Source organism: Malaclemys terrapin, chromosome 18 (assembly GCF_027887155.1).
Source record: "Malaclemys terrapin pileata isolate rMalTer1 chromosome 18, rMalTer1.hap1, whole genome shotgun sequence".
Classification (NCBI taxonomy): Eukaryota; Metazoa; Chordata; order Testudines; family Emydidae; genus Malaclemys; species Malaclemys terrapin.
This window is the reverse complement of record NC_071522.1, coordinates 9,343,548-9,359,879: the sequence shown is the minus strand read 5'-3', so window position 1 is coordinate 9,359,879 and position 16,332 is coordinate 9,343,548.

Sequence of the window (16,332 nt, the reverse complement as noted above, 5' to 3'; positions counted from 1 at the left end):
CCCGCGAACATTTAATTCGCGGGAAGCCTGGGCAGGTAAGGGGGGGTGTGGGGGAAGGAGGTGCGGCCCAGGCTGGCCCCCCCGGCGGCTCCAGCCTGGGTCGGCTCGGGCCCTGGGGTGCCGGCCCTGGCCCCCGGCCGACCACCCCCGGCCCGCCCAGCACTGCCGGCCCCCGGCGGCCCAGCGCACCCCCCCGGCTCCCGGCCCCGGCGGCCCAGCGCATGCCCCCGGCGGCCCGACCCCGCGGCCCAGCGCACCCTCCCGGCGGCCCGACCCCGCGGCCCAGCGCACCCCCCCGGCGGCCCGACCCCGCGGCCCAGCGCACCCACCCGGCGGCCCGACCCCGCGGCCCAGTGCACCCTCCCGGCGGCCCGGCTCCCGGCCCCGCGGCCCAACGCACCCCCCTGGCGGCCCGGCTCCCGGCCCGACCCCCCGGCTCCCGGCCCCGGCGGCCCAGCGCACCCCCCCAGCGGCCCGACCCCGCGGCCCAACGCACCTCCCCGGCGGCCCGGCTCCCGGCCCGACCCCCCGGCTCCCGGCCCCGCGGCCCAGCGCACCCCCTTGGCGGCCCGACCCCGCAGCCCCGGCCTGGCTCCCGGCCCGGCACCGCGACCCCGGCACCGCGACCCCGGCCCAGCCCTCCCTCCCGATTTTCCCGGACATGCCCGGCTTTTGGGGATTTCCCCCCGGACGGGGATTTGAGCCCCCAAAAGCCGGACATGTCCGGGAAAATCTGGACGTATGGTAACCCTAGCATAGAGGGATTGAACAGCTGTTAAAACCTGCATCACCGATCTGCACTCTGCAGTATCTGCATGATCTCTTTAGGCATGCACACTGCTGTTTTCTCATGGTGACAAGGGACTGCCAAAATGCCCCTCATTGCGTCTTGTGCCCTTTATCTGCCTACTCTTCCCAAAATGAGAGTTACACTAATGCCAATGTTTGGTACAGTTCATCATTCTGAGTTGGATCCATGCCTTAACTGTGGTTAGAACAAAGGCTATGGACAAGAATCTAGAACAGGCCAAGCTAGAAGTGGTTTTCTTTAATTAACTGGCAGACTAAGACCATTTCTGTACAAGTGCCCAGCAAGGACAGACAAATTCTCCCACAATACACTGCATTATAATTCATAGAGTGACCCAGAATAATGCAGCGCATGGGATACGCCCCCAGAAGTCCTAGCGCCTCACATGATTAAGTGCAGTGCCAGTGTGGGGAAAGCAGGGCTCTGAGCACTGGGCTGATGCCAGGGTGGGGATTTAGTTTGTCTTCTTGCTAATCTTTTCTCTCCTGATGTTAGCTTGTGGCAACTTATGAATATAAGGATTCTCCCTTGCTGAAAAAACCTTACTGACTGCTGCTCTGTTCTCCTTCTGTTGAATCACCCCACTACTCTAGGCTGCCCTAATTAATTTCTGATGCTGCCTATGCCCCCTGTTAGTACTTGTCAAGGGAAAAAACACACGCTTATTTTAAATGCACATCAGCTTGTTTGGATTGACTGCCTATCCCACTGCCCTATGCATGCAGCATAGCCTCGATTGCTGGGCTTCTAAATAATGCTGACAGCATGAAATGCTCAGACACGGTGCTACAGAGCTACCATTAAATGGGCCTGAAAATTGAGGTGAGGTTTACCGTAAATTGCCTTCAGGGCAGTGGAGTATCAATATCACTTGCCAACATTTGAAAACTACAAAATGAAAAATAGAGAGGCACCCTTTAACTCCATTGAAATTAACTTGACTGTGGGGGCCTCAGAAGGACAAGATGAAAAAATGATTGATATTAGACTTAGAATATTTGCTGCTCCACAGTAAGGACCTTCAGCCTTCTTTAGCTGTTTGTAGCAAGAAAAGTCTTGACAGCCAAGTCTCAGGCACAGTGTTCACTTCCCAACCTCTTCCTCTTTTTTGCCTAGAGACACTGAAATTAAAATGAAGGAGAGGAGGGATCTATTAAAGATAGTGGTGACTGTTTCCAGTTTTGGAGAACAATGTGCATTGAATTATTATATCTAGCCCTTAAAGTAACAACACGCTTGTCACTGTGAAAGACTCCATGTCACAACCCAGTTACCATTGCTAATACTTGATTTGCAGGTGCTTTTTCCTAGCAAACTATTGGCTGCAATGATATCTAATCTAATCTATCCAAACATCTTTCTAACTGCCTGGCTGCAGGCAGGGACTATAGAAATCAGTGGAGAAACAAAAACTTCACAATTTCAATTGTGATTGCTACCCTAAATCTGCAAATGAGTCTTTAACGAGCAGGTCACTTATTAATCTATTTTGGAAGTGTACTTTTTAAGTGAGGGCGATCTATGTGTGACATTGCAAGTCCACAGCCTCATTAACATCACATGACTTACAGCAGCCGTTAAAGAAAAGGCCCCATCCCCTGCATGAAATCACTACAGGGGAGGAGAGATTGGGAAACAGGAAGAAAAACATTCCAGGTATGCATAGGGTAAGGAAAACCTCCACACTTTTTCCAAGCTATGTAGTGGGACAGGAAATTCCTGCTTTGGAGAACTGGGGGAAAGAACACATCCCAGGGGGGAGGGAGAGGAGAAAGACAATAAGCCAAATTCCTCCTCCCATGAGACCACATTCAATGAATGCAGTTGCATCAGTTTAACCCTGTAACGCAAGGAATTTGTCCCAGTATTTTAGTTAAAGTGGCAACACTTTCTTAGTATAGATGCATTATACTGGTATTCCGGTTCTGGGAAGTGAAATAAGCTATACTGGTATAAGTATTTCTATGACCAATCCCCTTACCGACCAAGCTATGCTGGCAAAACTTTTAACATCACCAGTGTAGACCAGACCAAAGGGTATTGACTCCAGCTGTGTGTTTGGTGGATTACCGTGCATCATGACATTAGCACTGAAAAGGTCTGAACTGGAGTTTAAAGCTCAGAAGACTCACTGACATGAGTAAGGCACAGGTCAGGTTGTGTTTTCACTTCTCCCAGTTTGCCTGCTTTCCAGGTTCACTGCTTGTATGGTCTTGTATTGATGGATGGTACTAAGGTGGTATTGAAGGCCAGAAGGGAATCCTCTAGCCTAAAATTCACCAGACACAGACAGCCCCACTTTTTACAGGTCTGCTCTATATCCCGAGAGCCCTGAATTTGAGTTAAGCCTTGTGTGACGCACCTTTACAACACAGGGATGTTGCATCAGCACATGGTGAAGCTGTAGGATGTTACGGCATAACACCTGCAACTTCATGACATAATGATTTGACCTGCAAAACAAATACAGCCTTGCTGGTCCACCTGCTTTCTCTTCAGCAGGTAGTGAAGCTGGTTAACCCTCTCCTGCTACAGGGAGCTAGGGTCCTGAACGTGGTTTGTGTGTGTGTAAGTCTGTGAGATTGGCATAGGGTTGTTGTTTTTTAATTTAAACTCTGCAGTAATATTTATAAACAGAAGGCTGGTGCAACTAGGAGAGGAAGGATGGTGTTGTGATTAAAACACTAGACTGTGACTCACAAGCTCTTGAGTCAATTCCCAGCTATGCCACAGGCTTCCTGTGTGACCTTGGGCAAGTCATTTAACCTCTCTGTATCTCAGATCCCCATTTAAAAACTGAGGATAATGATACTTCCCTAACTCACAGCAGTGTTGTGAGGACAAATGTGTCAATGTCTGTGTGGAGTTCAGATATTCTGGTGATAGGGGCTACAAAAATGCTTAGAGAACAGATGAAATCCTGCCCTACTTAAGACAATGGTACAACTCCCACTGATGTCAACAGAGCAAGAATTTCACAAGCCATCCAGCAATGGCGTAACATGCATTACAACAGTAAGTAGAAATAATTAAATGCTTTCCATGTTATATAACTAAGGTAAATGGCTCACAAAAGATGCTTTTAGTTTCACTCTGGTGTCAAAGAATGAACAGGAATATATTCCATATATGCACAGTACCTGGTACTTTGGGTCACCTAATCTTAGTTGCCGTTTCTAGCTGCAGCCGAAGAAGTGGGCTGTAGCCCACAAAAGCTTATGCTCAAATAAATTTGTTAGTCTCTAAGGTGCCACAAGTATTCCTGTTCTTTTTATAAAAATGATTAAATATTTTCAAAATAATATAGCAAACATCTAAAATACTGGGTGTCAAGTATCAAAGGGGTAGCCGTGTTAGTCTGAATCTGTAAAAGCAGCAAAGAGTCCTGTGGCGCCTTATAGACTAACCGACGTATTGGAGCATGAGCTTTCGTGGGTGAATACCCACTTCTTCGGATGCATGTAGTGGAAATTTCCACATACGTCTGTTAGTCTATAAGGTGCCACAGGACTCTTTGCTAAAATACTGGGCTAACTCTTTGGGTGCAGGTCTTTACCTGAATCAAGTATACAGTGGGAGCCATCTTACAGCAAACTCCGATGTGGTGCAGAGCTGGGCTCACACCACAACATTTTAGGTGGATTTTGAACACCACAAAGCTCAGAAGTGTTAGAATCAAGAGTTTTGATTAACTCTGTTATAAACAGTGACACCCTCTTCTACGCCTAAACCCTGTAGCAACCTGCATGAAACTTGGAGGGAAGAACACAGGTTGCAAGAGGGAGGAGTTTGGAGGCACCAGGAATCCACTCTGTTTGCATATGTATGCTAGTTGCAGTTGCAGCCTCTTGGAAAATAGTTCTCTTAATAAAGACCCAGGTTAGTTTTGGAAACATGGAGTTCTCTCATGTGTTATCCAGTGTAGGGCACAGGTAACAAACCCCTGCCAACTACTCCCCCCACAAATCCCCAAAGAGGAAATTAATAAAATCTAACAACAAAACAAAAACCAATAACCAACATGCCCCAGACAGATTTTGCCCCTTAGAAGAAAGAAGTGCCAGAGAATGCATGAAGTCCACTATGGACTCGGCTATTGCTACTGGGTTTATGTAGAAAGTGCTCCAATAATACGGTGATGGGTGGCAGTATAAAATAGATAGATTTTGAAATATTTGGATCCAGATGATCCAGATGTTTCCATCTGGCGGATTTGATTCAACTTTAATATTGTGACGCTCTGTTGATAATGGAGTAAGGGTAAGTCTTCTCTCCACGCCGTAGCCCCGGGGCATCCTGCACCCCAAGCCCCTCATCCCTGGCCCCACCCCAGAGCCCTCACACCCCTGCCCCAGCCCTGAGCCCCTCCCACATGCTGAACCCCTCGGCCCCACCCCACCACATGAGTTTTGTTACGTGCACCAATATAGTGATATACATCACCTCCATATTGGTGCACATAACAAAATTCACTCTGCACATGGGTGGGGAAAAATTAGAGGAAACACTGGATGTAATTGAGTTTTGTCCACAAGTTCCATGGCTGGGTCATTGTTCCATCACCGTATCCTCTGCTGGAGTGGCATGTGCCATACATAGAGTTAAGAATTATAAACACTTCTGTTCTCTTGTCATTAGAAGTGTTCTTGATGGGCTTCGAGAATGGGAGTCAGGAGTCCGCAGTTTCATTAATGGCTCTGAGTCAAAATGCTGGTCATAGCCAAGTAATGGCCTGTACCAGAAAAAAAAAAAGTGACTAACGAATATTACTTTTAAAGAAGGAATTGCAACACAGTATCATCGCTTTGATGTTGAATCATTACTTTTTCTTGATGACCCCCTGAAACCCTGGTGTCAAAGTCATAATGTTCACCCAATGGAGCTCTTGGAATGCTTAATTTGTTAATGTAAATCACTTTGGGATCCTTGGGTCGGAGTACAAAGTGTTGTTGTTATCACAGTGTGATATGCCTGTATGACAAGCAGGAACATATCCCTGATTCAGCAAACCCTGGGGGGGGTTTCACCTTACTCTGCAGTATTGGCCATGGGTCACTTGCAGGTTTAAACTAGTGTCAATGGTGGATTCTCTGTAACTTGAAGTCTTTAAGCCATGATTTGAGGACTTCAGTAACTCAGCCAGAGGTTATGGGGCTATTACAGGAGTGGGTGAGTGAGGTTCTGTAGCCTGCAGCATGCAGGTCAGACTTGATGATCATGCTGGTCCCTTTTGACCTTAAAGTCTATGTGTCTATAAAGCACATTGTTAACTTTAAGAACATGGTTAAGTGTTTTGATGGATTGGAGCCTATGTGTTTCCCGTTCACATCTGAATATTAATTGGCCTAAATTTGAAGCCTCCCCCTGAATATTCATCAAAATGGTTACTGGATTCAGTTTGAACTTGAATGCGAATATTTCCTGAACAGTGCATGATAATACCATCTTCCATCCACTCAGAATTTGCACAGTTACATAGCCTGAACCATTTTTATGTCAATCATTATTCCTCCATAATAGGAAGTTATTGCAAGATCCATAAATTCTGCAAGGTTCATCAATCCCATATATTTTTTCTAGCAAAAAAAATCCCATGTCATGTGGAAAATGGGATCTCTTTTTTCTCTGCAAATCTATATGACCTTCAAAGCAAATTTACCAGGACACCCAGCTAGTCAGTAAGGGCACTACAGTTTTATGAACTTCTCTCTCTGAAAATATTGCCTGATCTTATCATCCATTAGTGAGGCCTCGTTCTAACCATGTCGGGAATTCGGATCTAGCCTGAAATTTCCTTCTGAGAACATTATTATACTTCCTCTTTAGCAGCTCCATTCAAGGTGTACAGTTCATGATCATTTACAGCGGAACTGTTTATGTTGCCCATTATGTCATAGATTTAAGCTGTTTGGCTACTGGACATTGTGTAAATAACTGGTACTAGTAAGACTTGCCAGTATATTATGTTTTGCACACTAACAGGCTTCAGTGTAGAGATGTCAAGCTATAGTGACATCCATTATAACAGATTATGAGAATCAACTTAAGTTTGTGCATCTTTTTGTATATCTGTAAATCTTTACTATGACAGCTCTTTCTTTTTCTTGTTGTTTTGTCTCTTGAATGGATGATGGAGTCAGGAACACTTACTGTAACCATGGCTGTCACTCCCTCAGCAGGAGGCCTCGAGGAAGCCACTTCGCTTCTCTGCCTCGTTTTCCCCATCTGTACAATGTTGGGAACACTCATACTTGCTTCATACAGTTGTCTAAGGATTAATTAGTGACCTGAATTCGTTAGGCATTGCATCCTCTTGGGCCAGGGCTGAATTTGGTCCAGTACACAGTCCAGAAATTCCATTTGCTGCAGCTAACATTTGATGTTTCCTATTCAGCCTGAAAGGCTGCTGGCAAAATCTTCCCCTTCAACGTGGCAGTAAGAGCTTTTTCTTTGTATTATTTTAACAAGCACCGTTTTCCAGTGTCAGTGCAGGGCTCTAGTGAGCAGACCATTCGCAAAATGGAAGGTGGAGCAAGATGCACATCCATCAAGAGATCTGTTATGCACCCAATACATCCAGCTGTACTTTTAAGTTTGCAACTCCTACTCTCCCTCTTTAGAGTAAACAAGGTCATTGCTGGCAGGAGGCTAAATTATGCACCCAAAAAAAATCCTACTCTTGCTGTATCTCATTTGTAAAATTTACCGACGTTAGCGGGATCTATTTAATGACTGCAACCTCTTTGATCTCCTCTGATGAAATGTATATAACATGAAAAATATTATACTAGTCAAACCTGTAATGACAAAATTGCGTACACGTTGTTTGCCCGTTGTACTGCATGTACCAGACACCTATTAAGATACTTATTTGTATATCATCAGTACTAATCACAAGACTATCCTTGTTCCTTTTCATGTTAGAGAGACAGCTGGAATAGTTGACGACATAATTATATCCAACCACTCTTTAGTACTCAAATTACAAACCTAGATCTTTGTGCCAGGCTTTCAGGAAGTAAGGGATGAAAGATGCCTCACAAATTGTCCGCAATGATATAATGTAGAGAGCAGGCCTTTCCCCCAAAGCAATTAGGTTCACTGAAGTTGTCCCAGCTGGTGGATCATAAAACTGGACACTGTGTTTCAGGAAAAAAAAGATATTAAGTGAATTACAACAGTATCAGTTTTGGTTTTTGCTATACCCATGTCTGTGTAGGAACTGATATAGTTCTAGCGGTCCAACCCCCCTAGTGTGAACCCAGTTATACTGATATGAAGATGCTATCTCAGTACAGCTTATTACCCTAGATTTACAGAGCTCTACTGGCATAAGTCACCTTTATACTAGTTGTGCTATTATATCCGTTTTCTAACTGATGTTATAGCCATATAAATACTGTGTGGAGACCAGCCCTTAGGCTCATGCAGATACAATCTGCTGTCAAATGAGAGAGAGAAACCTAGACACTTCTCAGAGGCCCCATCACAGAAATTCAGATAAAGCAAACTCCGCTCCAAATTGGGTTTCCAGCACCAAGGAGACAACAATGCTGAAATGACCAGATGTTACCTGTTTTTATTAAGACCACAGCAGTGTGTATCTATAGAAACTGGATTACCTAAGCAGATATTGACTCTTGTTTTAGAGCTTGAACTCTAGCTAGTTCTTGGTTGGCTGGAGGAACACAAACATTTGGTAAGTGTGACAGGGTGCTGGCTAGGAAACCCTGAGCCAGACCTCCATCATGCCAGCTCCAATCAGGAAACGGGTATTAGAGCTGGCTGAGTGAGCCCAGGCCTCAGTGACAAATGGGGAACAGCTGCCAGGGGCTACATAAAGGCTGGCAGGAAGGAAACCAGGGGGAGAGGCCAGGGAGTTAGAGGCTACTCTTCCCTGCTGGCTGTAGAAACCAGCTGTCCCTGATGCTGTCTGTAGCTACAAGGGGGCGGGAACTTGTACTGCAAATAAAGACCCTGGGTGATTGCACCAAAGCAGAGGTCTCTGTCTGGTTTGTGGGTGCAGAAGTGGCAGAAGATAGAGGGGCCCATCTGCACCCAGAGACAGTAAGAAAGAGATGAAAACTTACAGTAAGAAGGAAACGTGTTGAACCCTTTCCTGTTAAATAAAATATGTAAACCTTGGCTTTTCCTAAATGCTGTTGGTACTTCTGGCTCTCATTGACCTTTGCCCCTTCTTGCTGTTACCCATCTCTATTGGTTCAATTTTCTCAGTCTCTTACTTTTCTTTCCTCCATTTATTTCTCCTAAAAAGTCCTTCATCTACCTTGTTTTTTCCATTCTGTTTTCCATGTGCTTTGTTTTACTGCTTCCCTTTCCATGCTGCAGGGTGCTGCTGCGGGGAGAGAGATCTGTGGGGAGTCCTCTCTCCCTGCCGTAGCCCCAGGGCAGCCTGCACCCTCATCTGCAGCCCCACTCCAGAGCCCATACCCCCAGCTGGAGCCCCAACCCTCTGCCAGGGTGGCTGGCAGTCCAAGTCCATTACACAAACACCCCCATGACTCTGGTGGGGATGGGCCCTGGCGTGAGAGAGCTGGCAGCCTCCTGCAAAGTAGTTAAATTAAGATGTGATTCCCCGCAACATCACCCCCAACAAATCCTCACCAAGATATATACATGAAGTAGAGGAGTTGCCACTTGATCATCTTTTTCTACCTTGTCCCTCTCCTCCTTAATCCCCCCCACCCTGCTTGTTTCTTCCTTGGGTGGGTCATGGTTGGATTCCAGATTGTACGTCACGTGGGGCCGGGGCTGTTTTTTTTATTTTCTGAGGAGAGCAGCACCCATGTGAGTGCAGTATTAATGAAATAATAGCAGTAGTAGTCATTTATTTTTTCTTCCCTTGTGTCTTTAGCTAGCTAGGTTCACCACCTCCTTCCTTATTCTTCGTCCCTGGGAAAATTCGGCCCTCAAGTCCTTGGATGTGCGTGTGGGGATATGACTGAAGTCAATGGGAGCTGCATATGGGGAGAACGGTTTATGGGCTTGCCTCGTTTTCCGTGATTTAGTATGTTTTGGCTGCTCTATGTCCATTTCCCCTCCCTCTGTTGACGTTATTTCTGGTTAGATTCTCTGGGCCTGTTTGTCATTGACCCAGTAAGGCCGCTTTGCACTGCTCTAGCAACATAAAAGAGACTTAGTGCGCTTGAATTACACTTACCCCCACTGCAAAGTGTTGTAAAGGGGCCTTAGTGCCAAAGAGAATCAGGCTCCCCTCTCTTCTCTCCCGTCGACCCCTTTTTCCCTTTCTTCATCCCCACGTCTCTCAAATTCCCCGTCCCTGTCTGTTTCTCCCCTGCCTGCTCCCTGTCCTCCCTCCCAGGCTAAACCGAAATCTCCCAGCTCTGAATGCCCTCACGCTTTCAAGGTCAGCTCCAGAGCCAAACGATGCAGCTCAGGCCCACCTCTGATCTTTAGGCAAATACCGTTTATCTTTGAGTAACCTTTTTCTTTCCCCACACTGCAGCAGGAGGAATGCGGTCCAGGCAGTCAGACATTGCCTCTCTTCAGCCTTGTGCCTTCTCAACTTGTATTTCTTTAATACACTGACATTTTAAAGCAGCCTTCCTTCTGTTGTCCCCCTTTACAGAGTGCAGATATTTTGACATAAGAGAACAGACCTTTCGGGTCCAGTTCCCGCCGTCTCCCTTATTTTATTTCCCTCATTTCTGTTACCTAGGGTTACCATACGTCCAGATTTTCCCGGACATGTCCGGCTTTTGGGGGCTCAAATCCCCGTCCGGGGGGAAATCCCCAAAAGCCGGGCATGTCCGGGAAAATCGGGAGGGAGGGCTGGGCCGGGGTCGCGGTGCCGGGGTCGCGGTGCCGGGCCGGGAGCCGGGCCGGGGCCACGGGGTCGGGCCGCCAAGGGGGTGCGCTGGGCCGCGGGGCCGGGAGCCGGGGGGTCGGGCCGGGAGCCGGGCCGCTGGGGGGGTGCGCTGGGCCGCGGGGCCGGGAGCCGGGGGGTCGGGCCGGGAGCCGGGCCGCCGGGGGGGTGCGTTGGGCCGCGGGGCTGGGAGCCGGGCCGCCGGGAGGGTGCGCTGGGCCGCGGGGTCGGGCCGCCGGGGGGGGTGCGCTGGGCCGCGGGGTCGGGCCGCTGGGGGGGTGCGCTGGGCCGCGGGGTCGGGCCGCTGGGGGGGTGCGCTGGGCCGCCGGGAGCCGGGGGGGTGCGCTGGGCCGCCGGGAGCCGGGGGGGTACGCTGGGCCGCCGGGGGCCGGCAGTGCTGGGCGGGCCGGGGGTGGTCGGCCGGGGGCCAGGGCTGGCACCCCAGGGCCCGAGCCGACCCAGACTGGAGCCGCCGGGGGGGCCAGCCTGGGCCGCACCTCCTTCCCCCATACCCCCCCTTACCTGCCCAGGCTTCCCACGAATTAAATGTTCGCGGGAAGCAGGGGAGGGGGCGGAGTTGGGGCGGGGGGAGGGGGCGGGGCTGGGGGCGGGGCCAGGGCCCTGTGGAGTGTCCTCCTTTTGGAGGCACAAAATATGGTAACCCTAAATTTGCCACAAAATTGAAGGATGTGCAATGGACGTGAAATTAACTAGATATTTGCCAAAAACAGCAGCGACAATGAGGTGTCTGTTTTATTGTCCAAGTTGAGAGGAAAGTATAAAGTAAAACAAAACATTCTAAATTGTGGGAAATAAATTAAAACGCCCCTTCTCTAGCAACTGGCCTGGAACGTGGAGGATGGAGCACAGATTGCAGGAGGGAAGAATTTGGAGGGGGCACGAGGAAGTCAGTCTGTGTGCACATGTCTAGAATGTTAGCTGCAGTTGCAGCCTCTCTGTAAAAAGTATGGAGTCCTTTCATGTTAGTACCTAGCATGTGGTAGGAGAAACACCTTCAACCTCATTCCACTTTCTAAAGTGAAGCTACTGCCTGCCCACTTCACAGAGGTGTAAAACACTTTAAAAATAAGTGCTAAACCATAAACATAGCAAGAGTCAGAGATAAGCATTCGTTTGTATTGTTCACAATGGGATCACTGTTAAAAAAAGGGGGGGTGCTTTTCATCAGGTACCCCTAGGCAGTCCTTAGAATACACCTGCTACTTTAGAAGCCAGCTTCTTGAATGCTATGACGAGGGAGGATGGCTGTTTACGTAGGGGTTCAGTGTAGTTACAAGTCAAGGCAGAGTAGCTTTGTCTAAGGAGTAACACTAATACTTAGTCCTGCCATGAGTGTGGGGGACTGGACTAGATGACTTCTCGAGGTCCCTTCCAGTCCTACGATTCTATAACAAGAGAGCCTCACAATGAGGGTGCGGTGGATTTAGATATTGGTCTGCTGCTCTCTAACTGCTTTTTTTCACTCCTTGTCTCATCCTGCTGAAATTTCAGACTTCCAGCTTTCTCTCTAAGCACCAACAGCCCTGCCCCTTCCTATGAGCTCACCCAGAGAAGAAGCTAGAACCTATCAGTCAGTACTAAAGTCACAAGGTCCAGCTGGTCTTTCTCTCCCTTAAAATCTTTCCTCTAATTGGCCCCAGTTGTACTGTAAACAAGCAAGGAAACAGCCTCTCAAGGATGACTTTGAATGATCCTTGTGAGAGCCTGGGCATAGCAGATTAGTCATCCAGAACAGTTCAAGTATTATTTTATGGTGTTTAAGTCACTTAGCCTCTACATTACTTCTGATGTTCATGATAAATGGCATCCATTTAGCACTGCAGCACAAACCCTGCATTGCAAGTGACCGTAATATCTGTGAAAGCCACTGCATGCTAAAAATGTAGATAGATAGAATGACCTCATTCCTATGCAGTATTGACAGACACTTATGCTAGCAGTCATGGTGGTCAAATGAATGATAATCAAGCTCTGATGAAGATTTTATATTTTACACCAGTAAAATAAAATGACTCACTCAAAACGAATGTATTTCCATGTACAATAAGTGATGTACAAATTAACTCCACATCGAACGAGAATTCTACTCCAATAGCCCCTTTTATTATATTTGTGCTCATATTAAGTGTATTGATAATGCACTGCTTCTTTAAAATATGATTAACCCAATGGCAGTGCCTCTGTGGAAAGGGCTTGCTTTGTATCCAAATAAGCTTTCAACAGCAAAAGGAAAAGCTTTTAAATTACAGCATTTATAATTTGACTGTGTGAAATCATTTGTTGTTATAACTTTAATTATCCCTCTAAATCCTTTCCTGATCAGACTTTATGGGATAAAAAGTTATAGTGTGAATATTTAGCCCATGATCCTGTAACTTCCCTAAGGCATAATCCGTCATTATGTGGTTGCTGTTAATGCAGTTTGTTCATTTTGCTGGCTTTGTTCATATTTGATAGATCCTATTTCAGCCAGTGGCAAATTGAGAGGCAAACAATAAAGTAGCAAATCCCTGGTTTAATCTTCTGGAGAAAGTTCATTTTGAAATCTATCCAGCACATTTCAACTAGATAAATAATGTAAATGGCATGGAAAGAATGCAACAACACAATTCTTTTATCAAATAAAGGAAAATAAATGCTGAGCGTTTTCCTTTCCTCTGGTTAATTCAAACCAGATTTTAGTGGCCTCTAATGCCCTCTCCTGGACATATCTGTTAGAGCAATGGCCTCCGCAGAAATACGTGGAGCAAAATGGGGTAAGCGCATCAGAAGTATATTAATGTAGAAGAAGGTGCTCTAGTATTGCCAGGCAGACTACATATCTTTCATTGAGAGTTAGTCAGCATTTCCATTAAGCTCCGTTTTTAAGGCGTTTGTAACCCAGAGGTATTAATTCACCTTTTACCAGAACTTGGCAGAAAAGTCTCTAAAACAAGAGTATTTTATATCTTGCTCTATTTCTGTTTTTATTTTAACATCATTTCATTGAAGTTTGGTTTCACTTAGGGAAGATCAGGGAAATATTTATGCCATTTGTCAGATCTGACAAATGTCCCACACTGTTTTAGAGAGATCACATGTTTCTGTATCATTAGCAGATAAACAGGAACCATTAAGGAGTCAGTTGAACTTTTGCATGGATTTGTGAAAATTAACTTGTAAGAAAGAGGCAATGCAGGGAATGGGAAGAAGAGATGCTGGAGAAAAGAACAGGCACCTTTGTGGGAGGAAGAGAGACAACGGGAGAAAAAGAGAGAATGGGAGGCAGATAATTGAGTTGCAAATAAAAGGTACGGAAAAAGGAAATGAATAGATGTGGAGAAAACCCACATCCTCTGGAAACAAGCCTAGGAAAGTTCTGCCTCCAGAAGAGCTGACTCAGGAATTGGTAAAGAGCAGGAGGGAAAGTAGAGGCCCAGATTTCTGAGCCTAATGTAGGAAAAGTAGAGAAAGAAATTAAAAGAAAAAGGACAAAAGGAAATCAGAAAGGAAGGAATTGCCTCATGCTTAATGGCTTGTCTAAATGAAGAATTTTACTGTCATAATTATATCAATAGTTATAGCAGTATAACACCCCAAGTGGACACTCTTATTCCAAAATAAAGCACAGGGCTGGAGAGTCACAAGTCAGTGTGGGTTCTGCTATAGATTTCCTCCCCAAATCATTTTCTCTCTCTGTGCCTCAATTTCCTCACCTGGTTGGTTCTCCATCTTCTTGCCCAGACCAAAAGTTCTGGAATATCTCAAGAATAGTTATTCGGGTGGCTTCTCTGGTTTGACTGCAAGCAGCAAGGCCTGAATATTTCATGAGCGCCTGTTCCCATGGATAGTTTTTCCAGCTCAAATCTGTCAGACTCAAGAGGTTCATATAAAGCTCAGATAAGCATCTAAACCAAAATCTGAACTTTTGGTGGTTTGTCCATCGTTAGGGCAAAAACGAATCCCTGCAAAGACACATTTCCAGTCGTCTGTCTAAAACAATAGTAAAAGGTGTATAAAATCCTTCTGCTTCTAGCAGCCCCCAGTACTAGGGCAAGATGTAGGTAGTTGTTTCCTCTTTGGAGGCTACAGGGAGTTGTTTTTTGGCAAAAAGGAGGAAAGACTGAGAGACATGAGCAGGGAAAGAGAAATACAGGAGTGAAAAGGGGAGAAAGAAACACACACACACTCTCTCTCTATTGGGCCAGATCTTCAACTTGCGCAGATGGTTTCCTTTTTAATACCCCATTGATAATAATACCTAGCTCTTACTCAGCACTTTTAATCAACCAATCTTAAAGCGCTTTACAAAAGAGGTCAGTATCATTATCCCCATTTTACTGGTGAGGAAACTGAGGCACCGAGAGGCAAAGTGACTTGCCCAACGTCACCCAGCCAGTGGCAGAGCTGGGAACAGAAACCAGATCTCTCAAGTTTAGTCCTCTATCCATTAGGCTACACTGCTACTACAGAGATCTATCATTTGGGACATTTAAAACCAAACAGAACTGAGCATACTGTATGGAGTAATAGTGTAATTGCAATGGAACGGACTAGATGGCCAAAGAGATTTTTGTATCTCTTTGATGTTAAAAATTAAGGGAAGAGATCCTTCATTTTTGTATTATAGTTGAAGGGTCTCTCTCAATGTAAATTTTAAACAATTTAAGCTCAGGGCCAAACCAAACTTTTAGAACACCTCTGAGCCAAACTCTGCCATCTTTACACATATTGAGTAGTGCCTTGCTCCACAAGGCTTCAAAGTGACTTCAACCGGTCTGCCCAAGGAGTGAGGGCATTACTGAACACGAGGAAGGGTATCAGTATCTAGCCCTATGAGTATAAGAGGGGTAGCCGTGTTAGTCTGAATCTGTAAAAGCAACAGAGGGTCCTGTGGCACCTTTAAGACTAACAGAAGTATTGGGAGCATAAGCTTTCGTGGGTAAGAACCTCACTTCTTCAGATGCATCTGTTGCTTTTTAGCCCTGTGAGGTTGTTTTTTGTTTTTTGTTTTTTAACGTCAAACAATCCTGGCTGAAATCTGGGTCCCACTGAATCAACGGGAGTTTTGTGTTTTCTTCTTTAGAAGCTGCATGACAGATCAATTTCCCATGAGTCCAAACAGTTCCTGAGCATTACACAGTGGTAAGACAGCTGTGATCTGAGCCAGGCTCTGTCGCTGTGACCTCAGGGAAGTCACTTATGGCCTGATTTTCAGAGGTGCTAAACACCTATGGCTTCAGTAAAAATCAGTAGGAGTTGTGAGGGCTCAGCACCTCTGAAAATCAGATCTCCATCCTCTTCAGTTTCCCATATTCAAAATGGGAATCTTAATAGAGTACTTACCTATTCCACAGGAATGTTGTGAAGATTAATTAATGCTTGTAAAATGCTTTAGATGTGAACATTTCTCATTTGTTTAGTATTATTATTATTATTATTAATTAATTATTATTATTTTATTCTTGGCATAGACTGCTTCTTGTGCCCAGTGTGTAAAATGAACCTTATATAGTGCAAAACTCCATATAAACTCATATTCAGATACACAATTAGATAAGATTCCCCCAGTGCCCAGTCATTGACTGCTCTTTGGGTCTATGATGCACTATCAAGCCACTTAAGAAGATCCACAAGAAAACAAATAGACATACCATATGTGTGTAATTTAAAA